Source organism: Wyeomyia smithii, chromosome 3 (genome assembly GCF_029784165.1).
Source record: "Wyeomyia smithii strain HCP4-BCI-WySm-NY-G18 chromosome 3, ASM2978416v1, whole genome shotgun sequence".
NCBI classification, from domain to species: domain Eukaryota; kingdom Metazoa; phylum Arthropoda; class Insecta; order Diptera; family Culicidae; genus Wyeomyia; species Wyeomyia smithii.
Genome location: NC_073696.1, coordinates 158,075,606 through 158,097,817, shown reverse-complemented (window position 1 = coordinate 158,097,817; position 22,212 = coordinate 158,075,606).

Sequence of the window (22,212 nt, the reverse complement as noted above, 5' to 3'; positions counted from 1 at the left end):
TAATTATCATGAGCTACTCAGAGCGTTTTTATAAATACGACTCATGACTGCTAAAAACGTAACACATATCTGTCAAACTGTGCGCCGGTATATTCAGTGATTGCAAGTTTAGAAACCGTGATTAATACCGTAGGTGGACTAGCGTATTTCATGTGCAAAACAAGGTTTTCGCGAGTGAACGTATTGATAAAACATAAGACGAGTGTCCGGTTGCATGATTTTACTCAACACAGTATTATCAAGTGCGGTTGAAACTGAAACAACTGTGGCTCAGAACATAGGATTGCTGCTAGAATTGATGGATAAGAAGCTGTGCGGCGAGTGTCATCTGCCTATTCATGATTTGAAACCAGGGCCCCGCGGTTTCTGCGATGCCTTTTGTCACATCGGCTAGCAATGTTGTGAAATTAACGGTCGTACCCACAAGAATTTGTGCGCACAAGGGAAGACAATGCTTATTTGTCCCGCCTGTGAAGATAAATTAGGCTGTAGAAGAATTAGTGCCTATTTTGCCGAAAAACTAAATAATGTGCCGGCTGTGCCAATTTAAACAGCTGTGTGTGTACGTAATTCTGCAAGCCGCGGCAGTAACTCGATCGATTTGAATGATCTTTCGGTTGCATCTATCACTCCCGCTCCCCAATCAGTTAGGTGGTGGTTGTATTTGCTTCGCATGAACTGTAAACTGCAGATTGGTGAAATACTTGTGTGTTCTCCAACCAGGTTTTCTGACAAATTTCGCTAGCGGAAATTTGGAACTGTAAACTATCTTGACACATCAATGAATTTGAGCATAGTAAAAAACTTGTTTTTTTTACGTAGAACTACATTTCTCAGGAAGATCGGCTACATTGGGGTGAAAATGAAAATATAAAAACGGAAAAGGGAACAAAATTTGTGTTTTTTAATGCTTATAAGCCGCTTAGTTTCCAACGCATTCCTGTCGTTTTTGTAGCAATCAATTGAAAATTATCCACGCATGAGCCCCCAAATACAGACAATTGTAATTTGATTATTTGAACTATTGTAGGTAGCGAACGGCTTCGGCAGTGGTTCAGAAAACCTGCCGAAGCCTTTCGCTACCCTACTATTGAAAATTGTTATTGAAAAGTGTTAAAATAACAAGAAATAAAACAAAATTTATTAAAAAGTCTTGAAAAAGCAATCAGTTTACTAGTGAAGGATGGGTGCTAACTATGTAGCAGCGGGCAGCAGCGATAGCGAGTACCAGTAGCGGAAGTAGTAGCAGCGTCAGCGGTAAGTGTAACGGTATTACCTCTTCTAGTAAAAAGCTGCTTATGTGCGGTAGCGACAATTCCTCCAGTGAAAAACTGCCGTATTTTGGCAACACACAAACGGGGGTGTTGGCAATCAAAATCTGTCTGTCGTCAAACTTTTAGTCCGAAAACAGCTTTTAATGTCAGGAATAGCACAGAGATGGGATCAGCATCATATCCTAAATTGAATTAAAAAACTAATTGTCCTTTTAAGGATGAACTAAATAGTCAATTGAAGAGTTAAGATTTTGTCGTTCATACATTACACCTTAATCAAAATGTTGGTGTGCCTTGATATAGACGATTGTAAATTCGATATGATCTTCATGTCTCAGTACGAGTTCGAAATTTAAATGTGCACCAAGGAACAAATAACTGAGTGACCAACTTTTTTATAAGTAGACCCTGTTGATGTTTTCCACAAAAATGCGAAGGAGCCCAGTTTAGAGCAACCATCAACGTCAAACATTAGTTCTACTATTCAGGATGTCCATGATGTTCAACATATTGCTTTCTGAGAGAATTTGAGGCGACATTTTGACGACAACTTATAAACATTTAAGCATCTGATAGGAACAGCTTATACTACATTTACACAGTTTACCTAACTATAATCGATCCGCTGCATCACGCCACGCCATTCCGATGCGCCTTGAAACAATTATTTTTGGCTGATCGTACTCGCGAGTAGGGGAGTGCACGCGAATAAGACCGTAAATAGGAGTGTGTGTCCATGGTTTCGGGAGCGAAGAAAACTCGCAAGCGTCAACACTCGGTGGTGTGAAATGAAGGAAGTGTGAAAGAACGAGAGACAGTTCGAATGGTGGAGGTACTCCATTGTGTGTGTGATTTCGGTAGCGGTGAGAAACTACTTGGAGTATCGCATGCTTGTTTAGAGCGAGTTTAGCAACACTGGAGCATACAACCATAAACCATTTGTAGTTAAAAAAACTTTAAAACAAGTTGTTTTCCTTGTTTTGTGTTGCAAAATATTTTTTTTTGTGTATACTTCTATCGGTAAGATGAAACTGTTATCTGCAACTTTTTTGAAGAAGTCACACCGATTAAACAAACCGTTCTGTCTCTAAAAATATTTTTTAACCATCCATAAGGCAATCCACGGGTGACGTTTCACTGCAAAATCTTTTAATGCCGGAAAAAAAATCTAAAGTGATATTTTATTATTGGGTAAAGGATTGCACTAACCATACTGGAGCAACCGATCGTTTGTTTTTCGTGCTTTTCGATCCGGGTTGCATCCAAGTTGCGACCGTTCGAACATACCTAAGGCTGTCAAAAGTTGAAAACTAACTGAAATCAGCTGACCGCACCTGTCTCGTCAATTGCCTTAGCAACATCTATAAATTACGTAACGCTAAAAACCCAATTTTTGGACCCCCACCCTCCCATATGTAACGAAAAGTAACGCCAAAACCTACCCCCCATAAAAATTACGTAACGCTGTAGAAGAATATGCCAAATAAAAATGCTTTTATTTGGAAAGTCTCCCCATGGATTTTTTGTTACGTAACGCTGATCTTACCTCCCCCTCCCCTCCTATAGGTATTACGTAATTTATGGATGCCGCCAAATTATTCGTGACCAAAATCAAAAAATAATAATAGCACAAAATGACATCTTCAGCCCATAAGAACATCTATGCAAAGTGCAAATGCAATGCTATGCAAATGACATTTAAAAAAATAGATGAGAAACATTTTGTGTTCTCTAATGTCATCGATAAAGATTTACAGTACTTTTTTCAGAAAAAATAAAATCCGTTAGGAAAAACGATCAAAAATGGTTGAAATGTTATTATAAATTGGTTAGGGTATCGAACGTCTTTGGCAGGTTTTTGCATAATACTGCTGCAGAAAAGCTGTCAAAGAAAACTTATTAATTTATGTTTTACTTTGTTTTGCCGTGCAAATCATAAATAATACTGACTGTCGAACTTGTTACTACAAACGCAAATCCTCAAACCCGTAACGGTTTGGCATCTAAGACCGTGAACAAAATCTGATCTTTTACGATTTTTAGTTTTAAGTTGAAAAATTATAATTTCAATAATTCATAATCATGAAGCAAATTCCAACTTATGAGAGTGATGAATCCAGTCAAAGTTTATGAACTTTATCCTAAGTTTAATGAATTTTTATCGTAGTTTCATGAAATAAATTACTGACTTCATAAACCAAAACACGAATTCAAATATAATGTCTAATTTCATTCGTGGAACGGTAGATCACATGAATTATATTTTCAGTTTCGTGATCGATAAATCATGACATTAAGATTCAATGAACCAAAGTGAAGTTTCATAAATTAAATGTACACCCAGTCCGCACAAATGACATGTTGGTGACCTTTAAGAGAAGATTAATATTCGTATTAGGAATATGTTCTGTAAATGGTCAGGAATGCTGAAAAAGCGTCGAAATGGCGGGGCTTAGAGCCTTATACAATTTTCTGCATGTACATGTTTTCAACTGTGTGATATTTATAGGAGAAACCAGAAACGTTTCTAATTTTGTTTTAAGGTGTCATCGCGAGTCGTATTTTTATCAACACATTCATGAATATTTTTCGTGACAAAATTCTAAAATAAAATATACTGTTCGTGACCAACTCCCGAACATTGCTATTTAATTTTTTTTATTTCGCCGAAAATATTTAGAAATGATTGAACGTGTACATATAAGCAATAACATAGAACAAGTTGAATTTGCGATGAATGCCAAAAGCTATTTTCAAATGCAGCCCCATTTTCATGGAGAAAGTATGTCGCCTACCCCTTAAAATTTTCGCGCGCCTTCCCAAAAATTATGTTTTAGATAGTATTCGTAAAACTATAAATATTTTAGAAACACTAAAAATGAAATTTAATGTTTTTTAAGCGTCTGTCTGTTAATGGATAACTTTTGTTGTAATTTTGTTACAAAATATATGAAAATTATCAAGGAAAACTTCTAAATCATATTATGGTTTAATTTTATAATATATGTACTACTTTCGTCAAGCATTGCCTCCATTTTAGTGAGCCAACAAACTTAGGTGCTCGTCACCAATTCTTGGTGACTTTCGTAAAAAAGATGGATTCCTCTTAATAACGGTTATGGATCATTTCTTTATTCATCAATAAAAATCAATTAATACGGGGATTCTTTTAAGACTAATCGAACGTTAGTTTCAAGAAATATGTGACCTTATTAATTTCAACTAATCTTTTCGGAGCTACTTGATTAAAAAGGGTAGTTACTAAAATTCCGCGAAATTTTTGAAAAGATCACATATTCATAACAACATTTGACATATTCTTTACAAAAGTCACGGTGACTAAAAAGTAACATTTGTTGATTGAAGCCCGATGTTCACTTTTTCTGATATTTATTTAAACTAGAAGAGATGATTACCAAAATCACTGCGACAATGTTAATAACATATAAGTTTTTTTTCAAAAGGTCACAAATTCTATTGAACAAAACTATCGACAAATATTCTCTCACAGAATTCACAGTGACTAACAGGGGAAACTATTCCTATGAAGGTCACCATGAAGTTATCAGAAAAATTTAAATGTACCTTTTAATGACTTAGTGACTATTCTAAGACAACATACCATTTGTACTTCAAATTATCACCGTGACTACTTAATGAAAAAAATAATTTCGTTTCACAAGTGGAATAATTTCGCCTGTGACCTTTCAGAGAAGAATAAATAAATTTTATTTCAATTATCACAGAGACAAAATAAAAGAAAAATTAGTTTTATAATCATAGCGCTAGTGTCTTTTGTAAGAAAACTAACACAAGTTTTTCTATAAAAAGTAATGGTTACTCGCGTACAAAAACTATTTCCATATTATTTTTAAAACATTCGGGGGACAATTGTAAGAAAAAAGTCTTATTTTATTTGTGACTCTCGTGCGGATTGGGCAATTTTGTGAATCGGATCGCACAAATCATGATTTCATGAAACTAGCCCAATCAATCATGAGTTCAATTCATGGTTTCCTAAATCAAAGCAAGGTTTTATAAATCGAACATCCGATTTCATGAGTCAAATGCTATATGTCCCGACTCGTAACTCATGATTCCATAAATCAAAATCATGGTTCCAGTAGCCAAAGCCAGAATTCATAAATCGAACACCCGATTCCCGGAGTCAAATGCTATATGTCCGTCGGGACACTCATGATTTCATAAATCAAAATCATGGTTCCAGTAGCCAAAGCAAGAATTCATAAATCGAACACCCGATTCCTGGAGTCAGATGCTATATGTCCTGACTCGCAACTCATGATTTCATAAATCAAAATCATGGTTTCAAAGCCAAAGCAAGAATTCTTAAATCGAACGCCCGATTCCATGAGTCAAATGCTATATGTCCCGACTCGCAACTCATGATTTCATAAATCAAAATCATGGTTCCAGTAGCGAAAGCAAGAATTCATAAATTGAACACTCGATTCCTGGAGTCAAATGCTAAATTGCATGACTCGTGACTCATGATTTCACGAGTTCAGCTCAGAATTTCATGGGTTAGAATAAGCCAAAGCAAAAATTCATAAATCAAACACTCGATTCCCGGAGCCAAATGTTATATTTTATGACTCGCATTTCATGATTTCATAAATCACAATCATGGTTCCATGAGTCAAAGGGAGATTTCATAAATTGAACGCCCGACTTCATGAGTCAAATGAGTCAAATTTCATGACCCATAAATCATGGTTTCAATCCAAATTGCTCATGATGTCAGCAAAACAGTAACGCACGGGGTGCGTTACGGACAATTGGCTCATAATTCCATGAGTCTTTACTCATGGTGTATATTCATACCATGAAAATACATCCAAATCATGAAATCATGAGTCATTTTGCCCGTTTTCGAGATTTTATTTCTACCCGTGTAGTGTCGACTGTGCTTGGGAAGAGAGGTAGTGATTGGCTGCGCGGTATGATTTAGACAATCGATATTAATTACCGATTTTTCAATAGTGTATCTCAAACAATAGTTTGTTTTTGTTACATAAATTTAACCGTAAAAGAATTTCTGATCGATTGATGCCAAAACCTCGAAAACCTGATTATAGATGACTGCAAAATAAGCGCTCAAAACCTGACCACTTTTCTCTGGTTTTCCCTGGTTAAATTACTAGATTTTCTGGTTAAATTACTAGATCAGGGGCCTAACTTCGATCTAGACGTTAGTCAACGTCAAAAAAAACACACAGACACACGCACACACACTTTCAAATACACACAGACATACACACACATACATACATTGTCACACACACATACACTGTCACACACACATGCACCGTCGCACACATACACCGTCACACACACACGCACACATTGTCACACACACGCATATATAAAGAAAATGATACACCAGGCTGGAGACACTAAAACGAAGACTCGGCATCTCTATGTTTACGCAGACTCCTCAGACCAAAACTGCTCAAATAGAACATCACTGGTTAGCCACGTACAAATGAATACACTCTGTAATATAAAATAGTTAAAAACGAAATTGTAACTCCCCTCCTCTCACCTTAAATCTCCACTAGCTCGTAGTCGGCCGCGAGATATAAAAAATGTGCCTCCCTCTTTTCCCTGCTAATTTAGAATCAAAAAAAATGTACTTGGCTCAGTTAAACATAAATTGTATCGTGCCGTGTCAAATAAACTATTTAAAAAACCGTAACATTTTTTCACTTCGTTCTCACCGTGAGGTGACATCCGTAATAAGCCCCAATATCCCGACTGCGTCCATTCTATAAAAATTCTAAAACAGCTGATTCAACATATTCTCAATTTGTTGATTTTCCAATCTTCCAAATGCATTCACTGCCTTGAAGCAAACATCACAACTTGTTTGCTGGTATGAAGAACAATAGTAAAAAACATGAATTTGTATCACTAACTTTGTTAGAGGGAAACTATCAATTAGTTCTGGGATGTCATCTCCTAATTATTTTCAAACTAAGTGATTTAATTTATTGAAAGCGATCAATGTAGTCTACTGTTGGTTTTGTGTAATATAAAATTCCTACATCTACTACAGGTTTATTTAAATGTGATACATAGTAATCGATGCTTATCGAATCGAATTCATTTTCTACATTTAGAATGTAATCATCGTTAACGCGTTCAAAACTGAATGAACTACATATCAAATTTAGCCCTCTAGGACGCACGTTTCTTTGTGGATGAATTGGAATGGTTGTCAATGAACAGCTTCTGCCATCAGTAAACCTAAATCCGAATACTTTGTATATCACTAGGCGGCCTTCATTATTCAGCAATACGAATTCACCTAGCTCAACATCTCTCAGGATTTCATTTTCGTATCTTATCTGTCGGTCGATTGTAGTTGGCTCTTGGAAACGGAGCGTCCTATCAGATGACAATTTTTGAAAACCAGTACTAAGCATCCATATAAAAGTACGTTTTTTTACGCACACCGATTCGATTCGATTTCGATTTCTAATTCTAACATGTTTGAAGTTAGCTAAATTTTTTAATTTGTAACTGTTCACCAATATTGAGAAATTATTCAGATGCTTCGTATATTTCCTTTTCTTAGAGCGTTTTTTTTTTAAATGGGGGGGATTCGTTAGTAGCTTAAGTATTTATGATAAATATTAGTAAATAATGAGTATGTGTGTCCAATCACAAATGGTGACTTCTCAACACTGTTAGAAATTTGTAATTTTCATTATTAGGATTTGTTTGCTTTCGCAATTAGGACTTATCGTTCGTAGGGATTTAAACCTACTTGTCAGAAAAGGGGAAGTAAACTTACAACTAACTTAATTGCTAACTTATTGGCTATAAAGAGAGCTTATCGTAGCAATTGTGGATTGCAACGATTTTTGTCGAAAATTGTTAATAATTTTATTTGACATAGCTTCTAATGGTTCAACACCAGTAAGTCTATGTAAATCGAGTGTACCAAACCAAGGAGGACGCTTCAAAATCATTTTCAGAATTTTATTCTGAATCCTTTGGAGCGTTTTCTTCCTTGTTGAACAGCAACTTGACCAGATCGGTACAGCATAAAGCATTGCTGGTCTAAAAATTTGTTTGTAAATCAAAAGTTTGTTCTTTAAACAAAGTTTAGAATTCCTGTTAATGAGAGGATATAAACATCTCGTATATTTGATGCACTTGGCTTGTATACTCTCAATGTGCTCTTTGAAAATAAGTTTTTTATCGTAAATTAGTCCCAAGTACTTAACCTTGTCAGACCAACTTAAATTAACCCCATTCATCTTGACAACGTGATTATTGTTTGGCTTGAGGAAAGAAGCCCTAGGCTTCATTATGCGGAAAAATTATCATTTGAGTTTTAGAAGCATTGGGAGAGATTTTCCACTTTTGCAAGTAGGAAGAAAAAATATCTAAACTTTTCTGCAATCGACTGCATATGACACGAAGACTTTTTCCTTTTACGGAAATGCTTGTGTCATCGCAGAACAATGACTTTGTGCATCCTGGAGGCAAATCAGGAAGATCTGAAGTGAATATGTTGTACAGGACTGGACCCAAGACTGAACCTTGAGGTACACCTGCTCTGACAGGAAATCTATCAGATTTGGAATTCTGATAGACAACCTGCAGAGTTCGATCAGTAAGATAATTTTTTAAAATTTTGATTAGGAAAATTGGAAAATTAAAAGTTTGCAATTTCGCAATCAAACCTATATGCCAAACACTGTCGAATGCTTTTTCTATGTCTAAAAGAGCAGCTCCAGTGGAATAACCTTCAGATTTGTTAGCTCGTATCATATTAATAACTCTGAGCAATTGATGAGTTGTGGAATGCCCATGGCGAAATCCAAACTGTTCATTTGCAAAAATTGAATTTTCGTTGATGTGTGACATCATTCGGTTAAGAATAATTCTCTCAAACAGTTTACTTATTGAAGAAAGCAAACTGATTGGTCGATAACTTGAAACTTCTGCTGGGTTCTTATCCGGTTTTAAAATTGGAGTAATTTTTGCATTTTTCCATAATTTGGGAAAATATGCAATTTTGAAGCAGCAATTGAAAATTTTTACTAAAAATTCCATTGTGCTCTCAGGGAGATGTTTGATTAGTATATTAAAGATTCCATCGTCACCAGGTGCTTTCATATTTTTGAAATTTTTAATAATTGATTTAATCTCATTCAAGTTAGTTTCAATTATTTCTGCAGGTAAAAAATTCTGGGAAGAAATTAAATCAAATTGACGTGTGACTTCATTTTCAATTGGACTCACAAAATTCAAACTTGAGTTATGAACACTCTCAAACTGCTGAGCAAGTCTTTGAGCCTTTTGTTCATTGGATACAAGAAAACGTTCACCATCTTTTAAAACTGGAATAGGCTTTGAAGGTTTCTTAAGAATCTTCGACAGCTTCCAAAAAGGTTTTGAATATGGTTTCAATTTTTCAACTTTAGTCTCAAAATTTTGATTTCTCAGAAGAGTAAATCTATGTTTAATCTCTTTCTGTAAATCTTTATAAATAGTTTTAAAAACAGGGTCACGAGAACGTTGATATTGACGTCTGCGGACATTTTTCAAACGAATTAGAAGTTGAAGATTTTTGTCAATTATTGGTGAATCAAATTTCACTGGAGCCTTTGGAACAGAATAATTCCTGGCATCAACAATTGCACATTTTAATGCTTCCAAAGCGGAATCAATATTCACTTCGTTTTGAAAATCAAGCTCATTATTGAAATTTCTCTCAATATGAGTTTTGTATCTTTCCCAATTAGCCTTGTTATAATTAAAAACAGAGCTCATAGGGTTTAAAACTGATTCATGTGATAAAGAAAAAGTTATTGGAAGATGGTCAGAATCAAAGTCAGCATGTGTGATCAAATCACTACATACATGATTTTGATCTGTAAGCACCAAATCAATTGTTGAAGGGTTTTTTACAGAAGAAAAGCATGTAGGACTATTCGGAGACAAAATAGAATAGTATCCTGAAGAACAATCATTGAATAAAATTTTGCCATTGGAATTACTTTGAGAATTATTCCATGAACGATGTTTAGCGTTAAAATGGCCGATTATGAAAAATTTCGAACGATTTCTGGTTAGTTTTTGTAAATCACCTTTAAAATAATTTTCGTGCTCGCGTGTGCATTGAAATGGTAAATATGCTGCGGCAATAAATAAAATCCCAAGTTCAGTTTGAACTTCAATTCCCAAAGTTTCAATAACTTTCGTCTCAAGATGGGGAAGAGCACGATGTTTGATTCGGGGATGAATAACAATTGCAACTCCAACGCCGGAACCCTGAATCCTATCATATCTATGAACCACGTAATTGGGATCATATTTTAATTTTATGTTAGGTTTCAAAAATGTTTCAGTAATAATTGCAATATGCACATTATTTACTGTTAAAAAATTAAAGATCTCATTCTCATTGGCCTTCAATGAGCGAGCATTCCAATTTAATATTTTAATTGTTTTATTTAAAATCATTGCTAAATTTTAAATTAGAAACAATTTTAATAGTAAAATTTGTGCCTATTTGAATGGCTTCAAACATTGATTTTGCCTGCAACATGGCGTTCATAAGATCGAACATTGCCTGTTGCAAAAAAGAAAGTTTACCTGCCGTAATAGGCCCCAGGCAGTTGACATTAGAAAAAATATTTTCGGCAGCAATATTAGCTGGAGTAATAGGTGTACAATTATTTTCTAGCGTGTACAATTATTTTCTAGCGTGTTTTGCTTACCCATATTAACGGTCATTTTCGAACTACCAACACTAGGCGGTATAATGTTCGAACTACCTGTAACCTGTGCATAAGTTAAACGGGTATGCAAAGGAGTAGGTGAATTATGCGTCACTGGTACGCTTGGAGAATTTACATATATATATATTGGTTACAATGTTACATAGCCAGACGTGTGAAGGAATCTTCCGAGACGCTCGATCATTTACTTCAACTGAGTCGACTGTTGTGAACTTCACAATACAGGGGTTTGAGTCGCGATTGAACAGAATCCAAATGAAACGAGACATAATCCATAGACGTCAGCATGAATTCAACTTTCCCAGAACAAATTTTTTGAATGTAGCAGTGAGAAACGACCTACCTAGTAATATTGATATACAGAATATTGTAAAACAAGCCAGGGCTGCCGCTACCCACACATTGACTGATTTGGGATTTCATCATTCAGAAATATGCTTCGAGCAAAGCATAATATTAAGGAAGCCAAAGCAGAAGCAAGGTAAACAAAATTCAATTTCTCAATTAAAACCAACTTCAAAACAAAATTCTCCAAGCGTACCAGTGACGCATAATTCACCTACTCCTTTGCATACCCGTTTAACTTATGCACAGGTTACAGGTAGTTCGAACATTATACCGCCTAGTGTTGGTAGTTCGAAAATGACCGTTAATATGGGTAAGCAAAACACGCTAGAAAATAATTGTACACGCTAGAAAATAATTGTACACCTATTACTCCAGCTAATATTGCTGCCGAAAATATTTTTTCTAATGTCAACTGCCTGGGGCCTATTACGGCAGGTAAACTTTCTTTTTTGCAACAGGCAATGTTCGATCTTATGAACGCCATGTTGCAGGCAAAATCAATGTTTGAAGCCATTCAAATAGGCACAAATTTTACTATTAAAATTGTTTCTAATTTAAAATTTAGCAATGATTTTAAATAAAACAATTAAAATATTAAATTGGAATGCTCGCTCATTGAAGGCCAATGAGAATGAGCTCTTTAATTTTTTAACAGTAAATAATGTGCATATTGCAATTATTACTGAAACATTTTTGAAACCTAACATAAAATTAAAATATGATCCCAATTACGTGGTTCATAGATATGATAGGATTCAGGGTTCCGGCGTTGGAGTTGCAATTGTTATTCATCGCCGAATCAAACATCGTGCTCTTCCCCATCTTGAGACGAAAGTTATTGAAACTTTGGGAATTGAAGTTCAAACTGAACTTGGGATTTTATTTATTGCCGCAGCATATTTACCATTTCAATGCACACGCGAGCACGAAAATTATTTTAAAGGTGATTTACAAAAACTAACCAGAAATCGTTCGAAATTTTTCATAATCGGCGATTTTAACGCTAAACATCGTTCATGGAATAATTCTCAAAGTAATTCCAATGGCAAAATTTTATTCAATGATTGTTCTTCAGGATACTATTCTATTTTGTCTCCGAATAGTCCTACATGCTTTTCTTCTGTAAGAAACCCTTCAACAATTGATTTGGTGCTTACAGATCAAAATCATGTATGTAGTGATTTGATCACACATGCTGACTTTGATTCTGACCATCTTCCAATAACTTTTTCTTTATCACATGAATCAGTTTTAAACCCTATGAGCTCTGTTTTTAATTATAACAAGGCTAATTGGGAAAGATACAAAACTCATATTGAGAGAAATTTCAATAATGAGCTTGATTTTCAAAACGAAGTGAATATTGATTCCGCTTTGGAAGCATTAAAATGTGCAATTGTTGATGCCAGGAATTATTCTGTTCCAAAGGCTCCAGTGAAATTTGATTCACCAATAATTGACAAAAATCTTCAACTTCTAATTCGTTTGAAAAATGTCCGCAGACGTCAATATCAACGTTCTCGTGACCCTGTTTTTAAAACTATTTATAAAGATTTACAGAAAGAGATTAAACATAGATTTACTCTTCTGAGAAATCAAAATTTTGAGACTAAAGTTGAAAAATTGAAACCATATTCAAAACCTTTTTGGAAGCTGTCGAAGATTCTTAAGAAACCTTCAAAGCCTATTCCAGTTTTAAAAGATGGTGAACGTTTTCTTGTATCCAATGAACAAAAGGCTCAAAGACTTGCTCAGCAGTTTGAGAGTGTTCATAACTCAAGTTTGAATTTTGTGAGTCCAATTGAAAATGAAGTCACACGTCAATTTGATTTAATTTCTTCCCAGAATTTTTTACCTGCAGAAATAATTGAAACTAACTTGAATGAGATTAAATCAATTATTAAAAATTTCAAAAATATGAAAGCACCTGGTGACGATGGAATCTTTAATATACTAATCAAACATCTCCCTGAGAGCACAATGGAATTTTTAGTAAAAATTTTCAATTGCTGCTTCAAAATTGCATATTTTCCCAAATTATGGAAAAATGCAAAAATTACTCCAATTTTAAAACCGGATAAGAACCCAGCAGAAGTTTCAAGTTATCGACCAATCAGTTTGCTTTCTTCAATAAGTAAACTGTTTGAGAGAATTATTCTTAACCGAATGATGTCACACATCAACGAAAATTCAATTTTTGCAAATGAACAGTTTGGATTTCGCCATGGGCATTCCACAACTCATCAATTGCTCAGAGTTATTAATATGATACGAGCTAACAAATCTGAAGGTTATTCCACTGGAGCTGCTCTTTTAGACATAGAAAAAGCATTCGACAGTGTTTGGCATATAGGTTTGATTGCGAAATTGCAAACTTTTAATTTTCCAATTTTCCTAATCAAAATTTCAAAAAATTATCTTACTGATCGAACTCTGCAGGTTGTCTATCAGAATTCCAAATCTGATAGATTTCCTGTCAGAGCAGGTGTACCTCAAGGTTCAGTCTTGGGTCCAGTCCTGTACAACATATTCACTTCAGATCTTCCTGATTTGCCTCCAGGATGCACAAAGTCATTGTTCTGCGATGACACAAGCATTTCCGTAAAAGGAAAAAGTCTTCGTGTCATATGCAGTCGATTGCAGAAAAGTTTAGATATTTTTTCTTCCTACTTGCAAAAGTGGAAAATCTCTCCCAATGCTTCTAAAACTCAAATGATAATTTTTCCGCATAATGAAGCCTAGGGCTTCTTTCCTCAAGCCAAACAATAATCACGTTGTCAAGATGAATGGGGTTAATTTAAGTTGGTCTGACAAGGTTAAGTACTTGGGACTAATTTACGATAAAAAACTTATTTTCAAAGAGCACATTGAGAGTATACAAGCCAAGTGCATCAAATATACGAGATGTTTATATCCTCTCATTAACAGGAATTCTAAACTTTGTTTAAAGAACAAACTTTTGATTTACAAACAAATTTTTAGACCAGCAATGCTTTATGCTGTACCGATCTGGTCAAGTTGCTGTTCAACAAGGAAGAAAACGCTCCAAAGGATTCAGAATAAAATTCTGAAAATGATTTTGAAGCGTCCTCCTTGGTTTGGTACACTCGAATTACATAGACTTACTGGTGTTGAACCATTAGAAGCTATGTCAAATAAAATTATTAACAATTTTCGACAAAAATCGTTGCAATCCACAATTGCTACGATAAGCTCTCTTTATAGCCAATAAGTTAGCAATTAAGTTAGTTGTAAGTTTACTTCCCCTTTTCTGACAAGTAGGTTTAAATCCCTACGAACGATAAGTCCTAATTGCGAAAGCAAACAAATCCTAATAATGAAAATTACAAATTTCTAACAGTGTTGAGAAGTCACCATTTGTGATTGGACACACATACTCATTATTTACTAATATTTATCATAAATACTTAAGCTACTAACGAATCCCCCTCATTTAAAAAAAAACGCTCTAAGAAAAGGAAATATACGAAGCATCTGAATAATTTCTCAATATTGGTGAACAGTTACAAATTAAAAAATTTAGCTAACTTCAAACATGTTAGAATTAGAAATCGAAATCGAATCGAATCGGTGTGCGTAAAAAGACGTACTTTTATATGGATGCTTAGTACTGGTTTTCAAAAATTGTCATCTGATAGGACGCTCCGTTTCCAAGAGCCAACTACAATCGACCAACAGATAAGATACGAAAATGAAATCCTGAGAGATGTTGAGCTAGGTGAATTCGTATTGCTGAATAATGAAGGCCGCCTAGTGATATACAAAGTATTCGGATTTAGGTTTACTGATGGCAGAAGCTGTTCATTGACAACCATTCCAATTCATCCACAAAGAAACGTGCGTCCTAGACGGCTAAATTTGATATGTAGTTCATTCAGTTTTGAACGCGTTAACGATGATTACATTCTAAATGTAGAAAATGAATTCGATTCGATAAGCATCGATTACTATGTATCACATTTAAATAAACCTGTAGTAGATGTAGGAATTTTATATTACACAAAACCAACAGTAGACTACATTGATCGCTTTCAATAAATTAAATCACTTAGTTTGAAAATAATTAGGAGATGACATCCCAGAACTAATTGATAGTTTCCCTCTAACAAAGTTATTGATACAAATTCATGTTTTTTACTATTGTTCTTCATACCAGCAAACAAGTTGTGATGTTTGCTTCAAGGCAGTGAATGCATTTGGAAGATTGGAAAATCAACAAATTGAGAATATGTTGAATCAGCTGTTTTAGAATTTTTATAGAATGGACGCAGTCGGGATATTGGGGCTTATTACGGATGTCACCTCACGGTGAGAACGAAGTGAAAAAATGTTACGGTTTTTTAAATAGTTTATTTGACACGGCACGATACAATTTATGTTTAACTGAGCCAAGTACATTTTTTTTGATTCTAAATTAGCAGGGAAAAGAGGGAGGCACATTTTTTATATCTCGCGGCCGACTACGAGCTAGTGGAGATTTAAGGTGAGAGGAGGGGAGTTACAATTTCGTTTTTAACTATTTTATATTACAGAGTGTATTCATTTGTACGTGGCTAACCAGTGATGTTCTATTTGAGCAGTTTTGGTCTGAGGAGTCTGCGTAAACATAGAGATGCCGAGTCTTCGTTTTAGTGTCTCCAGCCTGGTGTATCATTTTCTTTCAGTTTGTGACGGGAATTGTATTCTAACAAATAGATAAAAAAAAATCAGATTTTAATGCCAGCATTTTTTATAAACCCGTATAGCTGTGTCATGTACTGGATATCACCGCTTCCCAGAATGTCTCTAACGGGTACGTTCGGTTGTTTTCCTCGGGCCCGAAGGGAATCTATAAGCTCGGACCTAACACCACAGTATTCGGTACACGACCAAACAACATGCTCGATGTCATGGTAGCCATCGTCACAAACGCAGTGATTACTGTCTACAAGCCCAATACGAAAGAGATGTGTGTTTAACGTGTAGTGATTGGACATAAGTCTGGACATCACGCGAATGAAGTCCCGACCTACATCCAACCCCTTGAACCATGCTTTCGTCGATACCTTAGGAAAAATGGAATGTAGCCACCGTCCCAGTTCATCTGAGTTCCATGATGATTGCCAACTGTTGAGTGTTCTCTGACGCAAAATGCTATAAAATTCATCATAAGCAATTGGTCTTTCATAAATATCGCCATGAATAGCACCCATCTTAGCTAAAGCGTCAGCCTTCTCATTGCCCGGAATGGAACAATGAGAAGGGACCCACGCTAAGGTAACCCAGTAATTTTTATCTGTTAAAGCACTTGAAAACCGCCGTATTTTCCCCAGGAAATACGGGGTGTGCTTCACAGGCTTCATCGATCGCAGAGCCCCAATGGCACTGAGACTGTCTGTGAAGATGAAGTAGTGTTCTATGGGCAGGGTTTCGATGATCCCAAGAGAGTACTGAATAGCAGCAAGTTCTGCGACGTACACGGAAGCAGGAGCATCGAGTTTGTAGGAGGCGGTAAAATTTTCGTGGAAAACACCGAAGCCAGTGGACTCATCTAGATTAGATCCGTCAGTGTAAAACATTTTATCACAACTAACATGTTTGAACTTATTGGAAAAAATCTTAGGGATCTCTTGCGGTCGCAATTGATCCGGGATACCAATAATATCTTCTTTCATGGTGGTGTCGAAAAATATAGCATTATTTGAAGTATCTGAAAGTGCGACATTGGAGGAATCGTATGAAGAAGGATGAATATCTTGAGCCATGTAGTCAAAATATAAAGTCATAAATCTGGATTGAGATTGAAGGTCGACCAACCTCTCGAAATTTTCAATTACTAATGGGTTCATAACTGTGCATCGAATTAGCAACCGATAAGAGAGATTCCAAAAGCGATGTTTCAACGGAAGAATACCCGCTAGCACTTCAAGACTCGTCGTATGGGTCGACTGCATGCAACCTTAGGCAATACGCAAACAACGATATTGTATTCGTTCCAGTTTGATCAAATGTGTGTTTGCTGAGGAGCGGAAGCAGAAACACCCGTACTCAATTACAGACAATATCGTTGTTTGGTAAAGCCTGGGTGGGCTCCCCACCAGATTCCGGTAATAGTACGAAGAAAATTATTCCTCTGTTGGCATTTTCGTTTCAGATACCTTATATGGCAAGCTCAGGTGCATTTAGAGTCGAACCAGACCCCGAGATATTTAGCGACTAAAACCTGAGTGATTGTTTTACCCGTTAGTAGGAGCTGCAGCTGAGCCGGGTTGAACAAGTTCAACAAGCGTTTTTTGCAGAGTCGGGTAGATTCTTCAACAAGTTGAATTTAATTCTATCCAACCCTGGAGCTTTATTGTTGCACGAGAAGAGAGCCATTGAAAATTCCAACATCGAAAATGAAGGCTCTTCCGTAGCTACTAAAAACGCGTCGCGAAAGGTCTTCTGCTCGGGGACAGAGTCCGGACAGACCTTTTTGGCGAAATCGAGTATTCAGCGATCTGAATACTCCTCGGACTCATTCGAAACGTTACGATTCCGCATGCGTCTGGCGGTATCCCAAAGAGTGCTCATCGCTGTTTCCCTCGATAACGCGTTTACAAACCGCCGCCAGTATCCGCGTTTTTTTGCTTTTATCAAGCTCTTCATCTTTCTATCCAGTACATCGTACATTCGAAGCAAATCGATAGTGCCTTGTTCTCGGAAGGCCAAATACACCGAGGACCTTCGCGCGTACAGGTCTGAGCACTCTTTGTCCCACCACTTGGAGGGAGGGCGCCGTCTAATCGTTACCCCGGGTATCGGTTTCGTCTGAGCTTCAATATTCGAGATCGAGGCGAGGTCGATTCTAAAGAAGGAATAGCACTATTTAATCCCTAAAAGTACCCCTCAACCGTGTGAGTCTCGATCTCGACGAATAATGTTAAAATCGTGGAAATTGAGTTGATCGTTTGAATTGAGAAAGGTTTCGCAGAGCGCAAACGCGTCACAATTGTATGTGTTTATCAAATGAGAAAATAGATCGAATTTGGGGATGATACTTCTGCAATTCAATCGTCAGTCGTCGTCAACCAAGTTGGGCGTGTTTGTTGTTAGCTCCTATCCACGCGCGAATTTAAATCAAATTATTGTTTTTCGCTTAGTTTTCATTTTGCTTGTTGTGTTTTTTGTGTCGGTAAAAATGAATCAAATTTGCGAAGTCTGCGCGAAAGACTCCGGTGCCGAAGTGTTCTGGTCGTGTGTTGGAGGGTGTAATCGAAAATTCCATGCCTCCTGTGTGGGAGTATCGTGCCCCCCCCGAAGTAGTTGCTAAAAGCAGAAGTTCTCTGCGTATCGTTAAAAAAGACAAACAAGACAAACAAGATAAACCAGCCGTAGATCCAACTGCATTTCTGCTACCGTGCTGCGATTCCTGCCAACTTTTAGTAACGGCATCGTTTGAATTGAACACGTTGACCAAACAGCAGAACAAGCTGACGAAATTGATTGATGATAATACAGAGGGGATTCATCGACTTGTGACCCAACTCGAACAACCAAGCACAATTCCAGAAACTCTAGAGGGTATCGACAAGTCACTTATACAAATAAACCAAGCGCTAACGTCAAACATCAAAGCCAACAGTGTGGCTGGTGTTATGCCTACACTTAAAAATCACCTGACGCAGCTCGTTAACATTGCTTTTTCGGAATTCAAGAACGAACTTCGGAACGAAATTCGGAACGAATTAACGGAATCGCTGACCAGCATAAATAACGAACTTTCTCAGTTAGGACAGCTGTTTGTAGAAACAGCAACCAGCTGTTCAATAGAAACCAATCCGTTAGAGATAAACATTGTAGATGAACTTAAAACTCTGTCATCCTGCATCGAAGAACTAAGATCTAAGTCAGCGAGTGTTGCCGCTCCCCCAATAGCTTCACCTGTTTCACTTCCAAATTTGGCAACAGAACTTAATTTGGATAATGCCAATAATTCAGGTTGGCGGTTTCTAGGTTCAAAAAAAGTTTGGAAAGCGGATTGGACAGATTATGATGAACGTAAAAGGCGTCGTTTGGTACAGTTGAAGAATGCAGATGCAGCCAGAAGAAGGAGGAATCGACGACAACAGGCTTACAACAACAATACTAACAACAACAACCGCAATGGTAACAATTACAACAACCGCAACAATAACAACCACCTGAACAACAATGACAATTACAATCGCAACAATAACATCTACAACCACCGCAGCAATAACAACCACCAGAACCGCAACAATAACAACTACAATCACAACAATAACATCTACAACAACCGCAGCAACATCAACCACCAGAACCGCAACAATAATAACTTCAATCGCAATAATAACATCTACAACAACCGCAACATTAACAACTCCAACAACAACAATAACAGCATCAATAATAACAACAATCAAATCCCGAATCGTTACCTCAATCTTAACAGGAATCTTAACAACAGCTACTACAACCAACTACCACCAGACCGTGTGCTTCTTGCTGCAGCGAAGGATAAATTTTCTCGACCCCCACCTAATCTCCAGCATATCTCTTTTCAACGAGGCGAAATACTTAATCCGTACCCAGCGAATAATGAGTCACAATCATCTTTCATGCCTACCGTTTCAACGAGCCCGCTCAACTTAACGACTCCCGCGACCTCTTCAGCTGTATCGTGCCCTTACCATTTGGCTGGCAGCCACAACTATAACAATAACAATAATTTTAGATCAGCAAGTTTCCCGTGTGATGGATGTTATTGTAAGCATTCGTGTTCTCAAAATCAGTGACGCTCAGAGAAAGAAAAAACAACGCCAGTAGTCAATGAAGTTTTGATTTATGCTCAGAATTTCAACAGGATGCGCAGTGCACTCAAAATTAATCACATTAATAACAGAATAAGTGGATGTTTATACTCAATCATCTTAGCAACGGAAACGAACTGGAACGAAGATATTAAAAGTGAAGAAGTTTTCAACAGTTCCTTTAATGTGTTCAGGAGCGATCGTGATTTATCACTATCTGATAAGAAATCAGGTGGAGGAGTGCTTGTAGCTGTTGGGGTTCAGCATGATTCTGAGCAAATCATAACTCAGAAACATGCCGAATTTGAAGATGTCTGGGTTAAAGTTCTGTTGAAGGGTGAAATCCATATTTTCGTATCTGTTTACTTTCCACCCCACTTTGCCAAAAAGCAATCATATGAAAAATTTTTAAGGACGGTAGAATTAGTGAATGATGAGTCCCACACTAACTCAAAAATTCATATATATGGAGATTTCAATCAAAATGATGCTGATTTTATTGTAAACGATGATAATGAATCGCTTTTACTTCCTGTAGTAGGAGAAAACGAAACTCTGCAATTTATTTTTGACGGTTTTAGTCAACTTGGATTAAATCAGGTAAACTCAATCCGGAATGAGCAAAACTGTTTTTTAGACTTTTTATTCACCAATTGCACGGTAGATTTTAGTGTTGACAAAGCAGAATATCCCCTATGGAAAAATGAAAAATTTCATACTGCAATTGAGTACTCGCTAATGATTGATACCGAGAGATCACGACCCTCTGATCAATGGGCATGAATATAAATATGACTTCACTAAAGCAAACTTTGAACTAATCAATCGTAAATTAACTGACATCGACTGGCAATCACTTCTAAAAAATGAAATAGATATGAACAAAGCGGTTGATAATTTTTTATCATCACTGTATAGTGTTTTAGACTCAACTGTACCAAAATCAAAAAAGAAAACGGTTAGCTCAAAAGATCCCATTTGGTTCACCAGAGAAATCAAAAATTTAAAGAATAGGAAACAAAAAGCTCATAAAACTCACAAAAAACTTAAAGACCAAAGAAATTTGGACAAATATTTGAACATTTGTGATGAACTGAATACTAAAATATCTATTGCGTGTGAGAACTACAACACAAGAGTGGAAAATGACATTAAATCAGACCCAAAACAGTTTTTTGAATTTGCAAACGATAAAATGAAGTTTAATAACTTCCCATCTCGCATGCAATATGAAGACTTTGCCAGTACTGACTCAAAGCAAATCTGCAACAAGTTTGCGAGTTTTTTTCAAACCGTTTATAAAAATAGCGACGAAGTCAGGGACTTTGAGTATTTCTCGCACTTGCATGAACAAATAAATAACGTATCTATTAAGCAAATAACTGTTCAAGAAATCCTCGCAACACTAAAAGAACTGGACGCTTCAAAAGGTCCAGGTCCAGATGGAATTCCACCCTCACTCATGAAAAATCTTGCTCCTGCCTTCGTAAAACCCTTGTTTTGGCTTTTCAACTTATCCCTTACGTCCGGACAGTTTCCATCAGTCTGGAAAAAATCTTTTCTTATACCGATTTTCAAGTCAGGTAAGAGATCTGACATCAAAAATTATCGTGGCATTGCAATAATATCATGTATTCCTAAACTTTTTGAAGCTATCGTAAACCAAAAAATATTTAATCAGGTAAAGAATCGCATAACGTGTAACCAACATGGTTTTTACAAAGGGAGGTCTACGGCTACCAACTTACTTGAATTTGTTGATTTCTCTCTCGCGTCTATGGACAGAGGCAACTTCGTGGAAACTCTATACAAGGATTTTAGTAAAGCTTTTGACAGAGTAGATATTTCCATGCTTATGTTCAAATTAAAAAAACTGGGATTTGAGTCAGGCCTACTTAAATGGATTGAATCTTATTTGACGAACAGGACACAAACGGTTAGGTTTAAGGGACACCTTTCTGTATCAGTAAAAGTGACATCTGGAGTTCCACAAGG